At 44.5% G+C, this 7,500-nt stretch overlaps 5 non-coding genes across 5 annotated transcripts; 3 read left to right on the top strand and 2 right to left on the bottom strand.

Annotated features, from left to right (window-relative positions):
- The first annotated feature begins 1,831 nt into the window (after positions 1–1,831).
- trnap-ugg (transfer RNA proline (anticodon UGG)) lies at positions 1,832–1,903 on the top strand. Its single transcript has one exon. It is a non-coding gene; the product is annotated as a tRNA-Pro (tRNA).
- Positions 1,904–2,033: 130 nt separating this feature from the next.
- trnad-guc (transfer RNA aspartic acid (anticodon GUC)) lies at positions 2,034–2,105 on the top strand. Its single transcript has one exon. It is a non-coding gene; the product is annotated as a tRNA-Asp (tRNA).
- A 74-nt stretch (positions 2,106–2,179) lies between these two features.
- Positions 2,180–2,250, bottom strand: trnag-gcc (transfer RNA glycine (anticodon GCC)). The gene has a single exon. It is a non-coding gene; the product is annotated as a tRNA-Gly (tRNA).
- Positions 2,251–2,813: 563 nt separating this feature from the next.
- Positions 2,814–2,885, bottom strand: trnae-uuc (transfer RNA glutamic acid (anticodon UUC)). Its single transcript has one exon. It is a non-coding gene; the product is annotated as a tRNA-Glu (tRNA).
- Positions 2,886–5,160: 2,275 nt separating this feature from the next.
- Positions 5,161–5,234, top strand: trnan-guu (transfer RNA asparagine (anticodon GUU)). Its single transcript has one exon. It is a non-coding gene; the product is annotated as a tRNA-Asn (tRNA).
- Positions 5,235–7,500: the final 2,266 nt, after the last annotated feature.

The raw sequence follows: 7,500 nt of genomic DNA, 5'->3' as shown, positions 1-7,500 counted from the left end.
ACTTAGGAAGAGTTCAGAAATCAATACTTGTTGGAATAACCCTGATTTTCAAGCACAGATTTCATGCGTCTTGGCATGCTCTCCACCAGTCTTTCACATTGATGTTGGGTGGCTTTATGCCACTCCTGGCGCAAAAATTCAAGCAGCTCGGCTTTGTTTGATAGCTTGTGTCCATCCATCTTCCTCTTGATCACATTCCAGAGGTTTTCAATGGGGTTCAGGTCTGGAGATTGGGCTGCCCATGACAGGGTCTTGATCTGGTGGTCCTCCATCCACACCTTGATTGACCTGGCTGTGTGGCATGGAGCACTGTCCTGCTGGAAAAACCAATCCTCAGAGTTGGGGAACATTTTCAGAGCAGAAGGAAGCAAGTTTTCTTCCAGGACAACCTTGTACTTGGCTTGATTCATGCGTCCTTCACAAAGACAAATCTGCCCGATTCCAGCCTTGCTGAAGCACCCCCAGATGAGTCCAATTTTCAGCTTTGCCCAACACCTGGTCGTCTAATGGTTAGACGGAGACCTGGAGAGGCCTACAAGCCACAGTGTCTCGCACCCACTGTGAAATGTGGTGGAGGATCGGTGATGATCTGGGGGTGCTTCAGCAAGGCTGGAATCGGGCAGCTTTGGCATGAATCAAGCCAAGTACAAGGTTGTCCTGGAAGAAAACTTGCTTCCTTCTGCTCTGTCACGTTAATTTCCAGCTTCCCAGCATCAGGCCATTCCTGCAACCTTCTTGTTCCTGGATTTGCACTTCTTCATTTGCCCCCTTCATCAAGGCACTTAATACAACTTTCAAAGTCCATTTCATTCAATTTGAGCTTCCAGGCACAAATAATAATGTCCTACGATTATCAACATTTCAGTCAAAGCGTCCTCCCACAACGCAATAGACAATACACTCTTAGACTGCTCCTGATCAAATCAATAGGATGGCTTGAAGTTTGCATGCAGTGGAAATTGGTATTTGAGAGTTAAGGCGTTTAAGATGATGTCGCGATGGGAATGTGAATAGAGTCAGTTATATCTGCATCACTCTGTATATATACCCCATACCCCTAGACCAACGAGCCAGCTGCCGGTTTTATCCGGCGGCCGACGCGTGATACAGTACTTCAAAAAATAAATAGAAAAAAAGGAGGCACTGCAACGTCCGCTCACAGGAGCAGTCCCAATACTGGAGCGACACGGGGGTTTTGACCTGCTCCGTTCCCGACCTGGGCCGGTTCACCCCTCCTTAGACGACCTGGCATTCACAAGCTCCCCCAGAAATGCCATGTCGATGCCGTGCTAAGTGCGGACTCCCGATCGGCACAGCCAGTTGCAGCACAGAGCTTTCGTGCTCAAGCGATCCGCCAGCCTCAACCTGCCCCTGTAGCTGGGATTACAGACACACGCCACGGCGCCCGGCGTGAGCGAGAACGGCTAGAAGGCAATTCAAATCCCCTTGTCTGAAATGAGAGCGAGAGTACTCGCGCAGTTCTCCACTGACGTGGCAGCTTTTAATGCCGATTCCATTAAAAGCATTGCCGGGTCCTGCTGTAGGGGTAAACACTGTGACCAGATGAATGTATTGAAAAAGTGTTACGTGAAACACATGTGAATCCTAGTTTTCGTGCTGCGAATTTAAAAAAAAAAAAAAAAAAAAAAAAAGCAGCACTATAAGAATGCCAAAAAATAAAGAAAGTTGCGTTGGCGAGTATTAAGCCCCCCTCCTCTGAGGTGCCAGCAGCATTCCGCACCGGCAGACGGAACGGGACTCTGGTCATGCTGCACTTATTTTGCTGCCAGAGACTGTATCACGCGTCGGCCGCCGGATAAAACCGGCAGCTGGCTCGTTGGTCTAGGGGTATGATTCTCGCTTTGGGTGCGAGAGGTCCCGTGTTCAAATCCCGGACGAGCCCGAATTTTTTTTTGTTTTGTTTTGTACTATACTGTTTTCGATCCGTAAACCGACATTAAGCTCAGCAGGCAGTTTTGACTTAGTCGCTTTGCAACTAAATGCGTTGCCATATTGGCAGGTAGCGTGTGCCTTCCTCGTTAGTATAGTGGTCAGTATCCCCGCCTGTCACGCGGGAGACCGGGGTTCAATTCCCCGACGGGGAGATTTTTTTTTACTGATTGAAGGCAGGTGCGTGCTGCTGTAATTGTATACATAAAGTGAAAAAGAAAAAGAAGGTTGCATTGGCCGGGAATCGAACCCGGGCCTCCCGCGTGGCAGGCGAGAATTCTACCACTGAACCACCAATGCTCGCGTGACGTTTTAATTACTCCTTATTGGCTAGGTGTTACACAAGCAGACAATTCGGTTTCAATATATTCCATATTACAAGGCGTGTCACAGCAACAGCTTTGCAGACTCAACAAAGACTGCAGTCCTCGTTTAACCATTGTGCAATCAGCCCTCAGCCCACGCCTCCATTCGGAGACCAAACCACACAATTCTTTGGAAAGACAGAGTTTTGCTCTATTAAACGCCCGGGAGCGAGAGGATGCTGCCTGACCCGTCGGGAGCGAGTGTCAGATTGTTGTATGTTATGTGTCTAAACTGCTCTTTCTCTCACTTTTACGTCACCCCTCTCAAGCCCTCGTAGGCAACCAGTGAAATGTGAGGTGATGTGAATAGAGTCAAATACATTGCATCATTCTGTGTGTGTGTGTGTATATATATATATATATATATATATATATATATATATATATATATATATATATATATATATATATACATTTCAAGTAACTAGCTTTATTATTATAATGAAAACACTTTACACATGACCACAGTTCTGTAACAAAATGACAATAACAAAGATGTTCCCATACCGGGAGTCGAACCCGGGCCGCCTGGGTGAAAACCAGGAATCCTAACCGCTAGACCAAATGGGAAGCGGAGGAGCAACCTCCTCGACATGCAGCAGTAGCTAGTATACAGAACAATGATTGGTAAAAAACCACTAATATTTCATTACAAACACGTTACAAATTAAAGCAAACTTCAAGCCATTTATATTTATTCTCAATTAACAGAAACTCTTCAATTGCTAAAAAATATATAAAAAATTCCATTTTTGCTTCTCGGAAGGCATACGATGGAGGGCGCACTGCAGTTTTTCAGTCTGGGGAATATTACAAATTAGGAGACTTTGCTTTAAAATGCACATGTAGGGCGGGCGAGTCTGTTACAAAGAATTGCCACACTGTATGTATCTCCATAATGCGTTGGGACTAAATACGCCGATACATTAAAACTACTTGGAGAATGCGGGCATCGATCCCGCTACTTCTCGCATGCTAAGCGAGCGCTCTACCATTTGAGCTAATTCCCCTTGATTTATGCCAGCGATTCTCATAGGCTCCATCGCAGCTTGATACGAGCAATTCAGATTGTCTCGGCAATGTAGTCTGCCAATTGCAAATTCAAAAAATAAATTAATTAACTAAATAGCAAATATTTCGACGAGAGGTATGTTTTCAATTTCTTCAAAAAGTAGTCTCAGCTCGAAGTTTCAGTCGCTTTAAAATCCACCTCTGTGTCCCGATGCAGCAGCGCTGTGTGCTGTGGCTCGAGCTTGTTTGACGAGGCAGGCAATGCAACAAAAATGCAATCTGTGTTAGGAACACTATTTTAGTCTGATTTAAAATGGAAATTAAAATAGTATTGAGTGCTGACAAGAGTTGGTATCAGCTGTTGATTTCCTTGAAACAATCTTTCCGAGCGCTCGCTTAGCATGCGAGAAGTAGCAGGATCGATGCCCGCATTCTCCAAGTAGTTTTAATGTATCGGCGTATTTAGTCCCAACGCATTATGGAGATACATACAGTGTGGCAATTCTTTGTAACAGACTCTCCCGCCCTAACAAGCGAAACGTTCAACAGCTCGGAAACACCATAATAGAATCCGATGCCTTTACTAATGCGTTTCGAAACTGTTAAGTTTTCTCCCAAATGCGGTTCTCAACAAATGTTTTTTTTTTTTTGTATTCCTTCCAGAGTAAGTCCAAAAGGCAAACACTGGAACTGCCTCAACAAACGCTTAGCTCTAAAACGTGTACATTGAAAGTCTATTAACATCTTTAACACAAGAATCTGTATTCCAATAGCGGTTTATCCACAGAGTGATCAATAAAGTGGCTGCTGGCTTTGTTTAAATATTAACATTAAATATGTTTTCAGGATTCACGCGTATTCTGAACAAGCACAATAGAATATGGTAGTGAAAGGACAAGAAAATAACAGGTTTATTGGCTCTGGTCTTGTATCATCACCCTGACTACTGTCCGTAAGAAAGTGGCATAAATAAAAACGTCATTATTCACCCGATACGCATGCCAGCGTCAGTGACACACTGTCGCTGGAGGTGAAAAGCGCTCAGTGCCTACTGGCGCTGGTGTGTAACACCTGTAACATGATAAACCAGCGCTCAGTGTATAACACCTGTAACATGATAAACCAGCGCTCAGTGTATAACACCTGTAACATGTTAAACCAGCGCTCAGTGTATAACACCTGTAACATGATAAACCAGCGCTCAGTGTATAACACCTGTAACATGATAAACCAGCGCTCAGTGTATAACACCTGTAACATGATAAACCAGCGCTCAGTGTATAACACCTGTAACATGTTAAACCAGCGCTCAGTGTATAACACCTGTAACATGATAAACCAGCGCTCAGTGTATAACACCTGTAACATGATAAACCAGCGCTCAGTGTATCACACCTGTAACATGATAAACCAGCGCTCAGTGTATAACACCTGTAACATGTTAAACCAGCGCTCAGTGTATAACACCTGTAACATGATAAACCAGCGCTCAGTGCCGCACCGCCGCGGACCAGCAGCCAATTGCAAGCTAGCAAGCCAATATAGAAAGTGTCACATGACAAGTGTTCGTGTGGTGTTTTAGCTTGCTGAAATCATCTTCTATAGAAACTTTATTTTTTATTTTTGATGGCCCACATTGTAAGTGATATTCTGGAAGACGAGACTCCCTTTTCAAAGCGCGTAGAAACAAGCAATCAGCAGCGGCAGTGCTTCCCGGCAGCTTTTGTCGAAATTCTCTTTTTATATTTCTTTTCTGTTAACATTAGTTTATGTTTCTGCTCCCTCGATCACGTTGTGCAGTATCTCCCGTATATGCTGGCGGTTTAACAGTTTGGTCTCTGTGGCGCAATCGGTTAGCGCGTTCGGCTGTTAACCGAAAGGTTGGTGGTTCAAGCCCACCCAGGGACGGTGCTTTTTGCATTTCTTAATCACATTAGAAAATGGCACTGTAATACATTACTATTTCCTTTGGTTTAAATATGTTTGGTACAAAGGGGAGACAATTAACACTTAACAAGCTGCCGATATGTTCTCAATTGGCACTTGTGTTCTTAAAGGCATAGCGTTCATTTAAATTAAATAGGTTCTACAATGCAAAAGCAAGTTTTGGCATTTTTGCATTGCCTGCCTCGTCAAACAAGCTCGAGCCACAGCACAGTGCTGATGCATATACAGCTCTGGAAAAAATTAAGAGACCACTGCATAATTATCAGTTTCTCTGGTTTTACTATCTATAGGTATGTGTTTGGGTAAAATGAACATTTTTGTATTATTCTATAAACTACTGACAACATTTCTCCCAAATTCCAAATAAAAATATTGTCATTTAGAGCATTTATTTGCAGAAAATGACAACTGGTCAAAATAACAAAAAAGATGCAGTGTTGTCAGACCTCGAATAATGCAAAGAAAATAAGTTCATATTCATTTTTAAAAAAACACAATACTAATGTTTTAACTTAGGAAGAGTTCAGAAATCAATACTTGTTGGAATAACCCTGATTTTCAAGCACAGATTTCATGCGTCTTGGCATGCTCTCCACCAGTCTTTCACATTGATGTTGGGTGGCTTTATGCCACTCCTGGCGCAAAAATTCAAGCAGCTCGGCTTTGTTTGATAGCTTGTGTCCATCCATCTTCCTCTTGATCACATTCCAGAGGTTTTCAATGGGGTTCAGGTCTGGAGATTGGGCTGCCCATGACAGGGTCTTGATCTGGTGGTCCTCCATCCACACCTTGATTGACCTGGCTGTGTGGCATGGAGCACTGTCCTGCTGGAAAAACCAATCCTCAGAGTTGGGGAACATTTTCAGAGCAGAAGGAAGCAAGTTTTCTTCCAGGACAACCTTGTACTTGGCTTGATTCATGCGTCCTTCACAAAGACAAATCTGCCCGATTCCAGCCTTGCTGAAGCACCCCCAGATGAGTCCAATTTTCAGCTTTGCCCAACACCTGGTCGTCTAATGGTTAGACGGAGACCTGGAGAGGCCTACAAGCCACAGTGTCTCGCACCCACTGTGAAATGTGGTGGAGGATCGGTGATGATCTGGGGGTGCTTCAGCAAGGCTGGAATCGGGCAGCTTTGGCATGAATCAAGCCAAGTACAAGGTTGTCCTGGAAGAAAACTTGCTTCCTTCTGCTCTGTCACGTTAATTTCCAGCTTCCCAGCATCAGGCCATTCCTGCAACCTTCTTGTTCCTGGATTTGCACTTCTTCATTTGCCCCCTTCATCAAGGCACTTAATACAACTTTCAAAGTCCATTTCATTCAATTTGAGCTTCCAGGCACAAATAATAATGTCCTACGATTATCAACATTTCAGTCAAAGCGTCCTCCCACAACGCAATAGACAATACACTCTTAGACTGCTCCTGATCAAATCAATAGGATGGCTTGAAGTTTGCATGCAGTGGAAATTGGTATTTGAGAGTTAAGGCGTTTAAGATGATGTCGCGATGGGAATGTGAATAGAGTCAGTTATATCTGCATCACTCTGTATATATACCCCATACCCCTAGACCAACGAGCCAGCTGCCGGTTTTATCCGGCGGCCGACGCGTGATACAGTACTTCAAAAAATAAATAGAAAAAAAGGAGGCACTGCAACGTCCGCTCACAGGAGCAGTCCCAATACTGGAGCGACACGGGGGTTTTGACCTGCTCCGTTCCCGACCTGGGCCGGTTCACCCCTCCTTAGACGACCTGGCATTCACAAGCTCCCCCAGAAATGCCATGTCGATGCCGTGCTAAGTGCGGACTCCCGATCGGCACAGCCAGTTGCAGCACAGAGCTTTCGTGCTCAAGCGATCCGCCAGCCTCAACCTGCCCCTGTAGCTGGGATTACAGACACACGCCACGGCGCCCGGCGTGAGCGAGAACGGCTAGAAGGCAATTCAAACCCCCTTGTCTGAAATGAGAGCGAGAGTACTCGGGCAGTTCTCCACTGACGTGGCAGCTTTTAATGCCGATTCCATTAAAAGCATTGCCGGGTCCTGCTGTAGGGGTAAACACTGTGACCAGATGAATGTATTGAAAAAGTGTTACGTGAAACACATGTGAATCCTAGTTTTCGTGCTGCGAATTTAAAAAAAAAAAAAAAAAAAAAAAAAGCAGCACTATAAGAATGCCAAAAAATAAAGAAAGTTGCGTTGGCGAGTATTAAGCCCCCCTCCTC

Source organism: Acipenser ruthenus, chromosome 55 (assembly GCF_902713425.1).
Source record: "Acipenser ruthenus chromosome 55, fAciRut3.2 maternal haplotype, whole genome shotgun sequence".
Taxonomy (NCBI): Eukaryota; Metazoa; Chordata; class Actinopteri; order Acipenseriformes; family Acipenseridae; genus Acipenser; species Acipenser ruthenus.
This window is presented reverse-complemented; position numbering and strand designations above follow the sequence as displayed.